Source organism: Corvus hawaiiensis, chromosome 27, assembly GCF_020740725.1.
Source record: "Corvus hawaiiensis isolate bCorHaw1 chromosome 27, bCorHaw1.pri.cur, whole genome shotgun sequence".
NCBI lineage: Eukaryota > Metazoa > Chordata > Aves > Passeriformes > Corvidae > Corvus > Corvus hawaiiensis.
This window is the reverse complement of record NC_063239.1, coordinates 2,272,828-2,288,221: the sequence shown is the minus strand read 5'-3', so window position 1 is coordinate 2,288,221 and position 15,394 is coordinate 2,272,828.

The following is a 15,394-nucleotide window of genomic DNA, read 5'->3' as shown; positions in this document are numbered from 1 at the left end:
TTCCCGCGGGATCCGTGGGAATTCCCGGCAGGTTGGAGGTGAATTCTTCCCAGCTGCGCTTCCTCGGCTCCGATTTCACGGCCCGGCGGTGATGGAGCTGCTGATATTCCAGAAGGTGCCGTTCCCACCTGGAGACTCCGCAGGAATGAGGAGGTGGGAATATCCCATGGCTGAGCACTCCATGGAGGCATCCAGGTGGGGATTTATGGGATAAAACACAGCCAGGGGGACCTGACATACGGATGTGCCACTGGGAATGCTGATCCCGGCGGGATCACCCTGGGAATGACCCGCCAGGCTTTGGGACAGCGCTGGAATCGTCTCTCTGCCAACCTGGATGAGCTCCCTGAGCCTCGGTTTTCCCAAAATCTCACCCCGTTCCTGCTTTTTGGGATGGGACACTCCGGAGTCTCCGGCTGTGCCTCCATCAGCATCCCTAAATCCCAGCAGGGATGCAGGGAAGGGGCTGGAATTCCCTCCCGGGGGGGCCTTTGGTGATCCACCCAACCCCTCCATCCCATGCCAATCCCAGGAAACAGAGGGGTAAAATTCCATCAGTTCTGCCTGATTTTCCACGGGGAAAAGTGCCCAAATCCCAGGGTATTAGACCCAAACCCCCTCCAGTGCCCACTTTCCGTGGGCATCCAGCTGGAAAGAGCCCCAAGATTCCAGGGAAAAGATAAAACCAGCAGCAGGGCCAGACAGAGGGAAGAGAAGGCAAAGAAATATTAATAAAAAATCCTTGGATAACACAAAATCTCCTCCCGGGAGGAGCAATTCCAAAAGCATTTTTAATTAACTCCGCGTTCCGCCAGACCCTGGCACGGAATTATCATCCATTAAATGAACTCCGGCTGAGCGTTGGGAGCGCATTCCCGATGCTGCCGGTCACAAGTTGCTCCCGCTACTTGTTCCTGGGAATTTCTTGTTTGCTTCACATTTATAGGGAAAAGGAGGCGGTTTAGGGGGAAAAACCATCCCTGATCCGGGAAAACTCAGGAGCTCCCCCTGACGCAGGGGGTTGGGTGGAAAAGGAGTTGGTTTAGGGGGAAAAAAATATCTCTGATCCCAAAAAACCTTGGGAAAGGAGCAGAGCGGGAAGAAATGTAAATTTAGGGCAATTTCCAGCCAACTCCCTCGATATTCCATAATCCCGGATCCCTGGAAGGTTCAAAGTTGCCCTTCCCAAAACAGGGGAGGAATTTTAATGGAGAGAAGCCACCTGAAGAGCGGGAATCTCCCTTCCCTCCATGGATTATTCCAGGAGATCCTTATTTAAACGTCTCCCGTTTTTTAAGAATAACGGGAATATTCTTTGCCTCCGCAGCGTTTTTTCCACGAGCCAGGGAAGGGATTTTTTTCCCCCATAAATTGCAATTGATTTATTTTTAATGGAATATCATAATGGAATGTTGTCCACCGTGCACAGAATCCTTGGATAAATTATTCAGCGGCTCATTTTTAAATAATGCAGCCGCTTCTGCTCTTCCAGCTTGGAGTTCCTGCTCCTTAAATCCCGGGATGGGAAGGAATCTCCACCTCTGGAGTCTCCATTGCTCCATGCTCTGAGTGAAGCTGTTGGGAATTAATGACTGGAAAGGTGAAAGTTCATTAAAGTCGTTATCCAGAGCCTGGATTTACTCCTTGCTCCCACAGGATGGGAGTGGAGCAATTCCCATTTTTCCGGGTGGATGCTGGATCCAGGTGTGGAGGAAAGATGGAAGTGGAGGAAAATCCAGGCAGGCTCCGGGTGGGATCCGAGTGAGGATGAGGTGATCCATGGGAGAGGGAAAATCCCAGGCAGGAATTCCTGAGTCCTTGAAAATTGTTGTTATTCTCGATTCCCGTCCGTTATTCCGTGAGGAGCAGTGGGAAAAGGGGGATTTCCATACATCCCTTGGATGTTCTGGGAATGCTTCGCTCCCTCCTTCCCAGCCCCTTCCTCAGAACTTCCCAGAAATTCCAAAGCCAGGGCCAAAATCCCCCCCCACAGCTGCCTGGGGGGGGGCAGATTCCTGTCTCATTCCCAGCTTTTCCTGGATATTCCCAAGATCCACGTCTGCCTCAGTTTCCCCTCTCCATAATCAGGGCATTTCCAGTGATCCCTGGATCCAGGTGCCACCATTCCCACATGGAAGAGAGCTCCAGGCTGCTCCAAAGGCTCTCCTACATCCCAGCAGGATCCCTGGGGAGAAGGCCGTGGCACAGTCCCAGGGAATTTGCTCCGAGCTCCCCAAATCAATGGATTCAATCCCAAATTTTCCTGCTGGGACACTCCGAGCTCCAGCACATGCCACGAGCTGAGCTCTCCTGCTCATTCCGCTCTCCTTCCCTTCCCAAATCCAATTAAATCCCCTTTATTGGTTCCCTTCGGACACAACTCCTGGCACAATTAGGGAATAATTTCCAAGCACAGAGTAATTGCCTCGTTCCATCCTCCCTCTCCAAAGATTTTGGCTTTAATTCCATTTTCACTTTGTTTTTATGGGGATCAAGAGGGAGGAGAAACTCACCCAAATCCCTTAAAATAAAGGAAAAATCCCAACTGGGAGCTCTGGAATGGGGCTGGAGCCTGGGGAAGGGAAAGATTCCCACAGGATGCGGGAATGGGGCTGGGATCCCGGACATCCAGGAGCTTCCAGAGCTCCTCTCCTCATCCTAAGGGACAAATCCCGCATTTTCTCAGCTCCCAGGGACCTGCCTTGGCTTTGCTTCCTTGATTTGAAGCAAATCCCAGCTTTTGGTTCCTTAGTTCCTTCTCCATGCCTGGTTTTGGCTCCTTTGGGATCATCTGGATCCAGCCCGGCTGCCCTGGATGGATCAGGGATGGCACAGGGATCCCTGCTCCTCATTCCTGCCACGTTTTGCCCATCCAGGCACTCTCCGGCTGCTTTTCCAGCGGGATTTTCCCTCATTACCACCCTGCATCCGCCGGGATTCCAGGTTGGACACGGAGGTCGATGCCACCTGTTCCTGCTGATGGATTCCCGAAGCTCCGGGGACCCAATCAAGGGAAGGGACATCAATCACGTTAATTAAAGAATTCCCAAGCCCCTCCCGCAGCCCTCGGGATCCGGCCATGGAGTGGGAATGTGCCCTCGGTGTTCCAAGCGCTGCCTGCTGGCTCCCGGAGGCTCCTTGGCACCGACTTTGGGATCAATGAGTGCCTGGGCCTGTTTTTTATGGATGTCACAGCCCTGGGAGCAGCGGAGCAGGGTCGGTGACTTCGGGTGGATCCGCCACCGAATCCCAACGAATTTGGATGGATCTGCCACCAAATTCCAATGAATTTGGATGGATGTGACACTGAATTCCAACAAATTTGGATGGATCTGCCACCAAATTCCAATGAATTTGGATGGATCCGCCACCGAATCCCAGTGAATTTGGATGGGTCCGCCACCAAATTCCAGTGAATTTGGATGGATCTGCCACTGAATCCCAACGAATTTGGATGGGTCCGCCACCAAATTCCAATGAATTTGGATGGATCCGCCACCGAATCCCAGTGAATTTCAATGGATTCACCGCTGAATTCCAGCAAATTTGGATGGATCCGGCACTGAATCCCAGTGAATTTCAATGGATTCACTGCTGAATTCCAGCAAATTTGGATGGATCCGGCACTGAATCCCAGTGAATTTGGATGGATCCACCACTGAATCCCAGTGAATTTGGATGGATCTGCCACCGAATTCCAATGAATTTGGATGGATCCACCACCGAATTCCAATGAATTTGAATGGATCTGCCACCAAATCCCGGCGCTGCTGGAAGAGGCAGGAGCAGCCCCACTGGAAAACTGCACCTTACGCAGGAATTCCGTGAACTCGGAGCCAAAAACCTCCCTGCTCCTGCAATTCCTCTCTGGAGCGGGAATTCCAGAGCCCAGCAGGAATTCATTATCCACCTGCCGGATATCCATGGGGTGAGGAAGGTGAAGGGCTGATCCCTCCCGGAAAAAACCATCCACCTTCTCCTGGTGGGAAAAACAAATCCCAACGCATGGAAACAATCCGGGATAAACACCAAATTCCCACGTTCCAGCCGGATTTGGCTCCAGAAGGACAAATTCCCATCCCCAACATCCAGCCCGGGCCATCTGGATATGATTTTTTCCTGGAATTCGTCCTTCAGCACATCCCAGGAGTAATTTTCTCCTGGCCCCACAAGCTGCTGTTGCTCCCAGTTTCCCTCTGACCTATCCCTGTTTTTCCAGCTTATTCATGGAATCATCACACGACTGATTCCCGACAGCTGCCCTGACCTTCAGGATTTTATAAAATCCAGATTTTTCCGCAGCTTTTTCCGCAGTTTTTTTTTCCCCTGGGCCTTGGCAGCCCGGCGAAGGTGACGCAGGGAATTATTGTGGATTTTTCCGGCTCCTGGGAAGCGACAAGATCCGTGTGGGAAGGGGCTGGCAGCGGGAACAGCATCCATCACCTTTTGCAAGAGAAGGGCGAGCGGCAGGAGGTGGATGGAGCCCTGCTGGGATGCTGGTGACGCAAGAAATTCCCTGGAAAAACAGCTCTCCACATGGAATTAACGGGGATGGCGGCAGCAGATTGGCCGGGTGGTTTGATCCCAAAAAAAGCCATGTCCAGGCCCCAGGAAGCTTTGTTTGCTCCCACTTCTCCTCTCCAGGAGGAATGTCAGGGATTCACAGGGAATTTTGACCCTCAGCTCCATCCTGGAAAAGGGAAAGCGGTGGAAGATTGAAGGGAAAGCAGAGCAAGGGAAAAGGAATTAAATCAGCTCCGTATGGAAAGGTTTTTTTCCAGAATTAGGATTCCAGTGAAAACACATGGAAACAGCCACAATTCCCAGCCATGCGGAAAACCACTGCGTGGGAGGAGGGGGGAAAAATCCCCCAATCCCACTTTCCCTGCTGGCAGGAAATCGAGAATGATGCCAATGCTGGGATGATGGACAGGGAAGGAAGGGGGGCTTTTCCAGGCTCTGGAATCCCGGCTCTCCTGGGATGTTCTGGGAGCCTCCAGCTCTTTGGGATCCCCAGGAGCAGCTCCGGCAGGTTGGAAATCCCTGGAGTAAATCAGGATGGCAGCTCCAAGCAGCAGGAATTAAAATTCATGCTCAGGTCCCAGCTCTGGGAGCTGCCTTGACCCACTTCAAGCCGGGAAAAATCCTGGGAAAGGTTTGGTGGAGGTTGGAATTCCAGCCACACTTCCCCATGGGGAGGGGATCCATGCCCGGATGTGCCCCCAGTGCCACCAGCCCCTCCAGACAGCCGCGGGCCCGGCTGCGCTCTCCCTTTGAGCCCAACCCCGAAATTCCTTCCCAGACTCCCCCTCTCCTCCAGCTTTGCCCTTTGGATCTCTCCAGGATTTTTGTGGACCACCCCCCCCCCCCCCTCCCCTGATGGGCAGCGTTAATTGCAGCGCTAATTACGGAGCTCCATTAACCCCAAAGGGCCGGGGCCAGCTCCGACCATGCCGCTTTTCCCTCTCGCCAAAATCCCGTTTTCTTCCCCTGCTCGGCAAAACGTCCACGAGCGATTCCCGACGCCCCGCGGAGAGCGCGAACCTTCCCGTAATTGCCCGTCCTTCCCAGGGCTCTTAAAAGCTTTTCCGAGGAAGAGAACAGAGGCTCCTTGTCAGCCACGAGCCATTACCCGGCTGAAAGGATCCTCCCCTCCCTCGGCCGCTGCTTTTGGGGTTTGGAAATGTTGGATTTTCCGTGATTTTCTCCGGGTGAGGCTCAGGGCGGCGCTGGGAGGGGATTTAGGGGATGATTTTAGGAATATTCCGTGTAGGATTCACACCCAGAGCCCTCCACAGTCACGTCAGACCCAGGCTGGGCTTTCCCGGTGTGGATTCCGAAGGAGCTGGAGCAGCTCCAGGTGGGGATGATGGCATGGGATGGCTTGGGGTCACTCAGCGGCACCCCGAGCATCCCACAGGCTCGGGAATGTCAACCAAAGGGTTTGGGATGCTCCGTTCGGAAATGGGTTCTGGGATGCTCTGGGAGCCTCATCTGCAATCGCATCCCGTCCCCACCCGTGGGATGGCGGGGCTGGAACAGCTCCAATCCAAACCCTTTTCCAACCGCTCCAATCCAAACCCTTTTCCAACAACTTCAATCCAAACCCTTTTCCAGCAGCTCCTTCCTCGTGTGCCCGAGATCAAACCGCTGCTGACTCACAACGCCTCATTAGCGATTCGCCGGTAATTAATTCATCTCTTGATGCTGCTGGGTCACTCCTGGGTGATTTTCATCTCTGGATTAGCGCCGATCGCAGCCCCGCACCCCCAGCCCTGCCAGGAACGCACCGAGCAGCCAAAAATCCGCATTTTCCCACATTTTTTCCAAAATTTTTCCACATTTTTTCCAGATTTTTTTCAGCGTTTTCCTGGTCCCCGGGGATGCTCCAGCCCCAACGTTCCCAGCTCCAAGGGATGCTCCAACCCCGACCTCCCCCTTTGGATGCTCCAGCCCCATTCCCTGCTCCTCAGTTCCCAGCGGGATCCTCTTTGCAGGGTCAAGAATGTTCCCTGCACCCTATTCCGTGTTTTTTGGGGGGTTTGGGATGGGAATTTCACTCTGCAAGAGCCTCAGACTCTCCCCTCCTCCTTTCCCACCCCCAATTTTCCCTATTTTCGTTCCCTTCCTTTGTTCCGCCTCCTCCTTTCACACTTCCCCCACTTTTCTCCCCCCAAATGTCACTTCAGGAGAAGAAAAGTTTGGCCCAAGAACCCAAAAGATTCAAAAGCGCCAGGAAAAAAAATCCAAGCAGGATTATTTTTAACAGGAATGGGAACGATTCCCACCCTAATGATTAGCTGGGATTTTTTTTTTCCCACCAGGAGCAGCTCCCGGGCCAAGGGAGAGGAGCAAAACCAGCAAGGAAAGGGCAGATTTTCCCAGATTTTAATTGGATTTTCCTGCAAGGCTCAGCCGGATCCAGCGGCTCCTCCTGTTCCTCTGGAGCGGTGGCACTTCCATGAACGCCCGTTTTTCCTGGGAATTTTGCTTTGGGCTGGGAGACGCCCTGGCAGGGGAAGATTTGGGGCTCTGTGGTGGAGGGTGATGGAACTGGGATCATTCCCAGCTTTTCCCAGAGCCAGGCGGCCTCAATGAGTTCCCATCCATCCAGGATCCCTCTGGAAGCCCTCCATCATCCCTGGTATCTCCGGGATGATAAGGAGCGGGATGAGGAGAGCAGGATCCTCTCTGTGTGCTGGGAAAACGGGATGGGATGAGCACAACAGGATGAGGATTCAGGATGGGAAAGGCTGGAGGGGCCACAGCCCTCCCAAAACAACCACACTGCGCATTCCCATGGAAATTCCAGGCTGGGAAGACATTCCCGGTGCCTGGAGATCATCAGGGATGTTCAACCTGAGCCACTAAACCGGGGTAACGCATTCCCGGTGCCTGGAGATGATCAGGGATATTAAACCCCACTAAACTGGGATAACACACTCCCAGTGCCTGGAATATCCAACCTGAGCCCCTAAACTGGCATATCCGAGGGTTCTACATCCAAGGATCCCAAATCCAGGCGCATCCCTCCCTTCCCGTCCCTGCTCCGCCATCCTGACCTCCCGCTCCCGCTTCTCCCGCAGCTCAGCACATTTTCCATGGGAAATAAATGTTATTTTCTCCCCGGCCGGAGCCCAATTCATCTTCCTGTCAGAGGGAATCGCAGCGAGAGGCCGACAGCAGCAGCCAGCGAGTGCTTACACACGGAAAAACGGGATAACGCAGCTCCCAGAAATCCTCCCTTCCCTGGTTAATCAGCCTCGAACGCGGCTTGGCAGAGAATTTAACCGGAAAAAGTAAAAATGGAATGGGAGGTGGAAAAAGCGATGCCGGTCCCCTCCCCAGCCCCTTTTGTTCCCTAAAACCCCGGGAGATTTTTATCTCTCCGTGAAGTTTTATTGGAGCTGATGGTGGGAGGGCGATCCAATTAAACTCCCCCTAATCCCGGGCTTAACTCCATGGCCCTGGTGGGAGATCGGGAACTGATCGAGGTGACAAATGAGGGGAGATAAATGGGAGCGGAGCAGGAGGAGGGAGGTCATGGAAAAAAAGGGATTTAATTGGGAATGTCGGAACCCCTGGAACTGGGGGGTTCTGGCTTTCTGCAATGGGAGCCGGGAAAGCTGGAATGAAACACATCCAGGGATTTCCCTGCTGATGGGTGGGGCCAGGGATGCCCCAGGCGAGCTAAATTAATATCATTAAGAAATTCTTAATTAATACCTTGAATAGAATTAAAGTTTCTAAGGGGCTGCACTGGGGGCTCATCCCCTGTGGAGCGGTGCCTCTGCCAGAGCAAACAAATCCAGGGATGTGTTCATCCAGCCATCCAGGATGGGATCCATGGCATTCCCAAATCCAGCAGCCCAGCCCCTCCTCCTCCTCCATGGACAATGAAGCTCAGGGAATCATGGGATGGGTTGGGTTGGGTTGGGATGGACCTAAATCCCATCCATTTCCAATCCCAACACCTCCCACTATCCCAGGTTATCCCAACCTGGCCTTGGACACTTGCAGGGGTCCAGGGGCAGCCACAGCTTCCCTGGGAATTCCAGCCCAGCCCCTCCCCACCCTCCCAGCCAGGAATTCCTTCCCAATATCCCACCTATCCCTGCCCTCTGGCAGTGGGAAGCCATTCCCTGTGTCCTGGCACTCCAGGACCTCCTGCCCAGCAAATTCCCGGTGTCCGGGGTTGTTCCTGCAGGACCCACAGAGGGATGGGAAAGCAAAATCATGGAATGGTTTGGGTTGGGATGGGTCCCCCTTAAATCCCATCCATTTCCAACCACGACCCCTCCCACTGTCCCAGGCTGCTCCAACCTGGGACGCTTCCAGGGATCCAGGGGCAGCCACAGCTCCTCTGGGAATTCCAGCCCAGCCCCTCCCCACTTCACCTCACACCCCAACCCTGCGCTCCAACTTTGCCATAAAACCCTTCCCCTCCAGCCTGGCAGAGGGAAAACGAGGTGAATCCCCCCAGACCAGTTCCCTGGGAACAGCTTCCCTGCACTCCACGTTCCTCGGAGCAGAACTGAGCTTGGCCTTGAGCAGGAGCTGCTGCTTTTAATTCTCTTCCCACTGAGTCACCCTCCCTTCCCTTCCCTTCCCAATCCGAGCGCGGCACTCCAACGCATAGCAGCTATTTTGACACACTGAGCAAATATCAATTAATTCGCCTCTCGGAGAGAGGGAGAGAAAAAAAACCCACAAAACACACACACACACACAAAAAAAAAAAAAAAAAACCTAGAAAAGAAAAGCTTAATTGAAAAAATCCCGGGCCAGATTTGCAGCCTGGAATTTGCCAACAGCTCCGCTGTTCCTCAATTGCCACGGATTTCGCGGCTCCCCCGAGGAAAAGATTTCTCTGGAGGAGCTGTGTGAGTCACCCGAGTCAGAAAAGGGAAAAAAAGGGGAAAAGAGGCAATTCCAGAAGGGTCTCAGGTCCCACTGGCTGATTCCGGATAAGGGAGGTCATGGGAGGACCCCAAAGCTTGGAATTTGCACCCCGAGGCTGCGGCAAAAGGACAAGGATTGGGGGACCAGGGATGCTGCAGCCATTGGGTTCCTCCCCAAACAGCCCCAAAACCCCAAATCTGACCCAAACCTTGGGGTCCCAAGGAGATTTTGTGGGCACCCAGCACCTCCTCCTCACATCCCCCGGCAGGAGCCGCAGGAATTTAGTGGGAATAAACAACCCCCAAAACCTCAGCCTCCGCAGAAGGACGGGATTGAGTCAATCCATGGCTTGGACTCACGGAATTATTTGCTGTTGAAACCCAATTAACTGACGAGCCCTGGCTTTATTTGGGGGCTTTTCCTCCCCAAGGACATCACAAAGGCTCCTGGCTCTGCTCCCAACGGATTCTTGGAGCAGGAAAAGTCACCAGGAATAGAATTCCAGAGTGGTGGTTGAGAATGGACCTTAAATCCCATCCTGTTCCACTGGGACACCTTCCATTATCCCAGATTATTCCAACCTGGCTCGGGGACACTTTCAGGATGGGGCAGGCACAGTTCCAGGCAGAATTCCCCCCTGTCCTGGGGTGATGTTCTGAAGCTGCTTTATTCCTTAACCGTCCGCTCGATGCCCGAGGACACGGTGCCTTTAGGATGGACCCGGGGCCGGAGCCGCGGGCCCGAGGGGCGGTTGAACGGTTCGGCCCAAGGGCTCGGGGCTCCGGGCAGGGCTCGGCAGGGCTCGAGTGCGCCGGGAGCGCCGGGCTGCTTTTTGGGGTTCCTTTGTGTTCCGGCTAGCTGGGAAAAGGTTCTGTGGGGTTTTGTTCTTTTTTCCCTTTCCTCCCCCTTGCCTCACTGCCTCCCTTCCCTCCTTGCTGATCCGGGCAGCCTGCGGGGGTGGCCCCGGCTGGTCCGAGCCCGGGTCTCTGTTCCCTCTCGGGAATTGTTGTATTTTCAGGGGTTTTTTTTCCCTGTTTTACCCTGTTTTGTTCATGTGTTAATGAACAGTTTGGTTTCTTTGTCTCACTGTTGGAGGAAAAGGGGAGGCCCTTTTCCCTTTGGAGGAGACACTCCAGAGCATTTCCTCCTGAAGTTTTGTCTCAAAAACTGAATCATAAATTTGGTGCCCAATGTGGCGCTCAACATGGGTGTCCTGGGTTGCAGTGTATTCTATTACCATCCTCGTGAGCTGTTGAAATCAGCTGGGGCAGGGTTTCCTTGCCTCCTCCCCCCAGACTAGCTTGCTGTTAATTGCCCATCATTGTCCTGCCGCCTGACTCAGAGATAACTCCCTCCGGACTATCTTCTGTTAATGAGCCTTATCAACACTTGGCCTCATGACTCATTACCCCATTGTGAGATGCTCCACCCAGAGGGAGGAACCAAGCATCCCATCCTGGATATAATCTGGGACTCTGACCACCAGAGACAATCCTTCCCACTGGATTTCCAGAGGACAGGAGCTACACAGCCACCACGTGACCTTCTGAGGAGGAGCAGACCCTTTGTTTCTACAGGATCACCACTTCGGGAGGACTGCAGCCACCATTCTACCAGACTGCCACCACCACCCTGACTAACAGGGTGCCAGGTTGTATCCTAACTCTGTCAGTTTAACCCAGTGTTATCCGCTTTTATTGTTTTTTTTTTTTTCTTTCCCCCTCTTTTTATTTCCCTATTAAATTGTTATTCTGACTTGGTGTCTCCCACTAGTTTGTTTTCAAACTAGCACAATGGGCCTCCCCTTTTCCTCCATCAGTGAGACAAATGGGTCACAAGGAGTGAAAGTGGGAAAAAGAAACCAAACTGTTCATTAACACACAAAAACCCAGGGTAAAACAGGAAAAAAAACAAAACTCAAAGTACAACAAATTCCCGGAGAGGGAACAGAGACCCGGGCTCGGACCAGCCGGGGCCGCCCCCACAGGCTGCCTGGACCGGCGAGGAGGGAAGGGAGGCAGTGAGGCAAGGGGAAGGAAAGGGGAAAAAGAACAAGGAGAAAACCCCACAGAACATTTCCCCAGCTAGCCGGAACACAAAGGAACCCCAAAAAGCAGCCCGGCGCTCCCGGCGCACTCGAGCCCTGCCGAGCCCTGCCCAGAGCCCCGAGCCCTTGGGCCGAACCGTTCAACCGCCCCTCGGGCCCGCGGCTCCGGCCCCGGGTCCATCCTAAAGGCACCGCGTCCTCGGGCATCGAGCGGTTAAGGAATAAAGCGGCTTCAGAACATCACCCCAGGACATTCCCTAAAATCTCCCTATCCTTGCCCTCCGGCAGCGGGAATCCATTCCCCTCATTCCGAGCGCGGTTTGCTGCTAAACCCCGCCCCCCCAAAAAATCCGCAGTGGGAAGAGGGGAAATAAAAAATCCCCATACCCCAAAAAATCTGTTCACGCTTTGACACCCCTAATTAAGCCACCCTTGGAGCGGCACAGGAGGGATTCTGAATTCCAAGGAAAAGGCAGAACGTGCCAGACTCGCCGTATTTTTAGCCGACACAACCCCGCACTTCCCACCCCCCCCCCGCCCTCTGCTCTTCACAGCTGCCCCGAGCCGGGAACGTCAGCGTTTCCCGAGTGAGAACGGGAGCAGGGAAAGGTTATCCAAGCTGTCAGGAAGGGTTTGTTCCCCTCTCCCGGAGATGGGAAAACAGCAGGGTGTGTTCGGCGTTGGCGCTAACGAGGAGCCGGTCCTGACGCTGAGCACGGGTGACACCGGGGACGGCCCTTGGTGGCAGCGAATTCCCGCCGTGCCCGAACGGATTATCCGGAGTGTCTGGCGTTGGAAAGCCCCACTTGGCGACTATTCCAATGTTTCAAGCGCGGCTCCGCGTCCCGGCGTGGTTTTTAGCTGTGGAGAGGGGAATTCCAACAGGATGGTTGAATTTGGGATGTTTCCTCGCTCGGTGTTTGTGAAAGAACCGGGAAAATTCGGGTCAGATTCCCATTAAATTCTTGTTCCTGAATTTCAGGAATTTTGTCGCGTTTTCCCTTCAAGCAGAATCCCCCAGAGCTCGGTCTCGGGGTGGGAATTTGTGGTTCCACGTCACAATGGGATCTTGGAATGGTTTGGGTGGGAAAGGACCTTAAATCCCACCCAGTCCCATGGGCAGGGACACCTCCCACCATCCCAGGCTGCTCCAAGCCCAGGGACAGGTGCCCAGGGAAGGCAGCCTCCGGAAGAAGGATTTTGGATGTTGAGGGATGAGAAGCTCAATTTGACCCAGAGATCCAACAGAGTCCTGGGATGAGCCAAGACTTGGAATTGTTGGGGAAGAGAAGGATCCAGGGAGAGCTCAGAGCCCTTCCACGGCCTAAAGGGGCTCCAGGAGAGCTGGAGAGGGACTGGGGACAAGGCATGGAGGGACAGGACCCAGGGAATGGCTTCCCACTGGGAAAGGGGAGATTTGGGTGGGATATTGGGAAGGAATTCCTGTCTGGGAGGGTGGGGAGGGGCTGGGCTGGAATTCCCAGAGCAGCTGTGGCTGCCCCTGGATCCCTGGCAGTGCCCAATTCCGGGTTGGATCAGCCTGGGACAGGGGGAGGGGTCGGGGTTGGAAATGGATGGGATTTAAGGTCCCTTCCCACCCAAATCACTCTGGAATTCCATGATTCCATGATTCTCCCACAGCTGTTGACATCCAGGCTGCCACTCCTCCATCCCTGGCCCCACATCCCTTCTCCGAGTCCCGTTTTTCCAGGCACAACTCCCGGGCGCTGCTCCCGCTCCCATTCCCCGATTTCGGAGCCCGTGGGCGGCTGCGATTTCCCAGCTTTTCCCACACGGCAGCAGGTGGTGCCAGGGAGGATAAATAGGGATAAATATGTACACAGGAGCCTCTGGAATTCACTCGGATCTGGGAGCTCCGACCTCCAGGAACTGCTCTGGAATGACACCAAACCCAGCATTTAAACCTTTCCTATCCCTGCATTTCCTATCCAAAATTAAACCCAATCACCAAAAATAGGATTTAAACCTTTCCTATCCCATCCAAAACTAAACCCAGCACCAAACTCAGCATTTAAACCTGTCCTAACCCATCCAGAATGAAACCCAGCACCAAATCCAGCATTTAAACCTTTCCTATCCTATTCAAAATCAACCCAAATAACCAAAAATAGGATTTAAACCTTTCCTAGCTCATCCAGAATTAAACCCAGCACCAAACCCACCATTTAAACCTGTCCTAACCCTGCCCCACCCCTCCAAAATGAAGCCTGAAAAGCCAAACCCAATAATTAAATTTAAATTACCCCGACTCCAACCTCCGATTATTTCCAATTCCTTTTCCATTTGTGCTACCGGAGACTTTCTCTTTTTGTTGGGAATTAATTTGCTCTAATTTAGGGGAGCGTTTTTGATTGCTTTTGATTAAGTTTAACAAGCAGGGAGGAAAAAAAAAGAAAAGCTGCAGCTTTCGACATCAAAGCAAACAAATCCTTGGGCTGGGTTTAATTAATAAGGGCTGGCACTCCCCGAACAGGGAATTTATCCATTATGGAACAAGAAATTCCGTGTTGGAATCATTAATCCACACGAAAACACGGCCTGGGCAAATCCGTGGATTTCTGGGAGGCGAAGGCGTGTGTTGGTTTAAAATCCGGGATTTGGGGTAAAGCACAGAAGTTCAAAAAATGGGAATTTTCCAGTGGAGAGGAGCCAAGCTCCACTGAAAGGACAGAAATTCCCAGTTTTTCCTCTTCCCTGTGATATCCATGAATCCTTTTTGAACTCCCAAAGTAGGGCAGGAGAGATTTCCAGGCTCAATCCTGCTCCAGCCAGGAGCAGGAAGCAAAAATCCCGATGTTCCAACACCTTGTTTTTTAGGAAAACCTCCCGTAACCCAGGCTGGGAATCCATTCTGGGATGGATCCTAACCTTGGAAATGGATCCTAACCCGGGAATTGGATCCTAACCCGAGAAATGGATCCTAACCCGGGAATTGGATCCTAATCTGGGAAATGGATCCTGACCCGGGAATTGGATCCTAACCCGAGAAATGGATCCTAACCCGGGAATTGGATCCTAATCTGGGAATTGGATCCTAACCCGAGAAATGGATCCTAACCTGGGAATTGGATCCTAACCCGGGAAATGGATCCTGACCCAGGAATTGGATCCTAACCCGAGAAATGGATCCTAACCTGGGAAATGGATCCTAACCCAGGAATTGGATCCTAACCCGAGAAATGGATCCTAAACTGGGAATTGGATCCTAACCCGGGAAATGGATCCTGACCCAGGAATTGGATCCTAACCCGAGAAATGGATCCTAACCTTGGAAATGGATCCTGACCCAGGAATTGGATCCTAACCCGAGAAATGGATCCTAAACTGGGAATTGGATCCTAACCCAGGAAATGGATCCTAACCCGAGAAATGGATCCTAACCTGGGAATTGGATCCTAACCCGGGAAATGGATCCTGACCCAGGAATTGGATCCTAACCTGGGAAATGGATCCTGACCCGGGAAATGGATCCTAACCCGAGAATTGGATCCTAACCCGAGAAATGGATCCTGACCCGGGAATTGGATCCTAATCTGGGAAATGGATCCTGACCCAGGAATTGGATCCTAACCTGGGAAATGGATCCTGACCCGGGAATTGGATCCTAACCTTGGAAATGGATCCTAACCCAGGAATTGGATCCAAACCCGGGAAATGGATCCTGACCCGGCTTCTCCCAGGATAAGGCATGGAAGGCTCTGGAAGCTGCTCCTCTTAATTACCCTGATTAAAGAAAAAGCTTCCCCAAATGTTGGATTTCTGTCATTCCCAAGGAAATCTGGGGATTGATCCCTTTGCAAGGCATTCTCCGGCTTTTACCACCGGATTTTATGGATGGAAGGAGCGGGAAATGGAGGATGCGGGGGATTAAAGGCTCAAGTGAAGGCAAAGCCTGGGAAAAGGGGAAAGCCCCGGCCAGTCGGT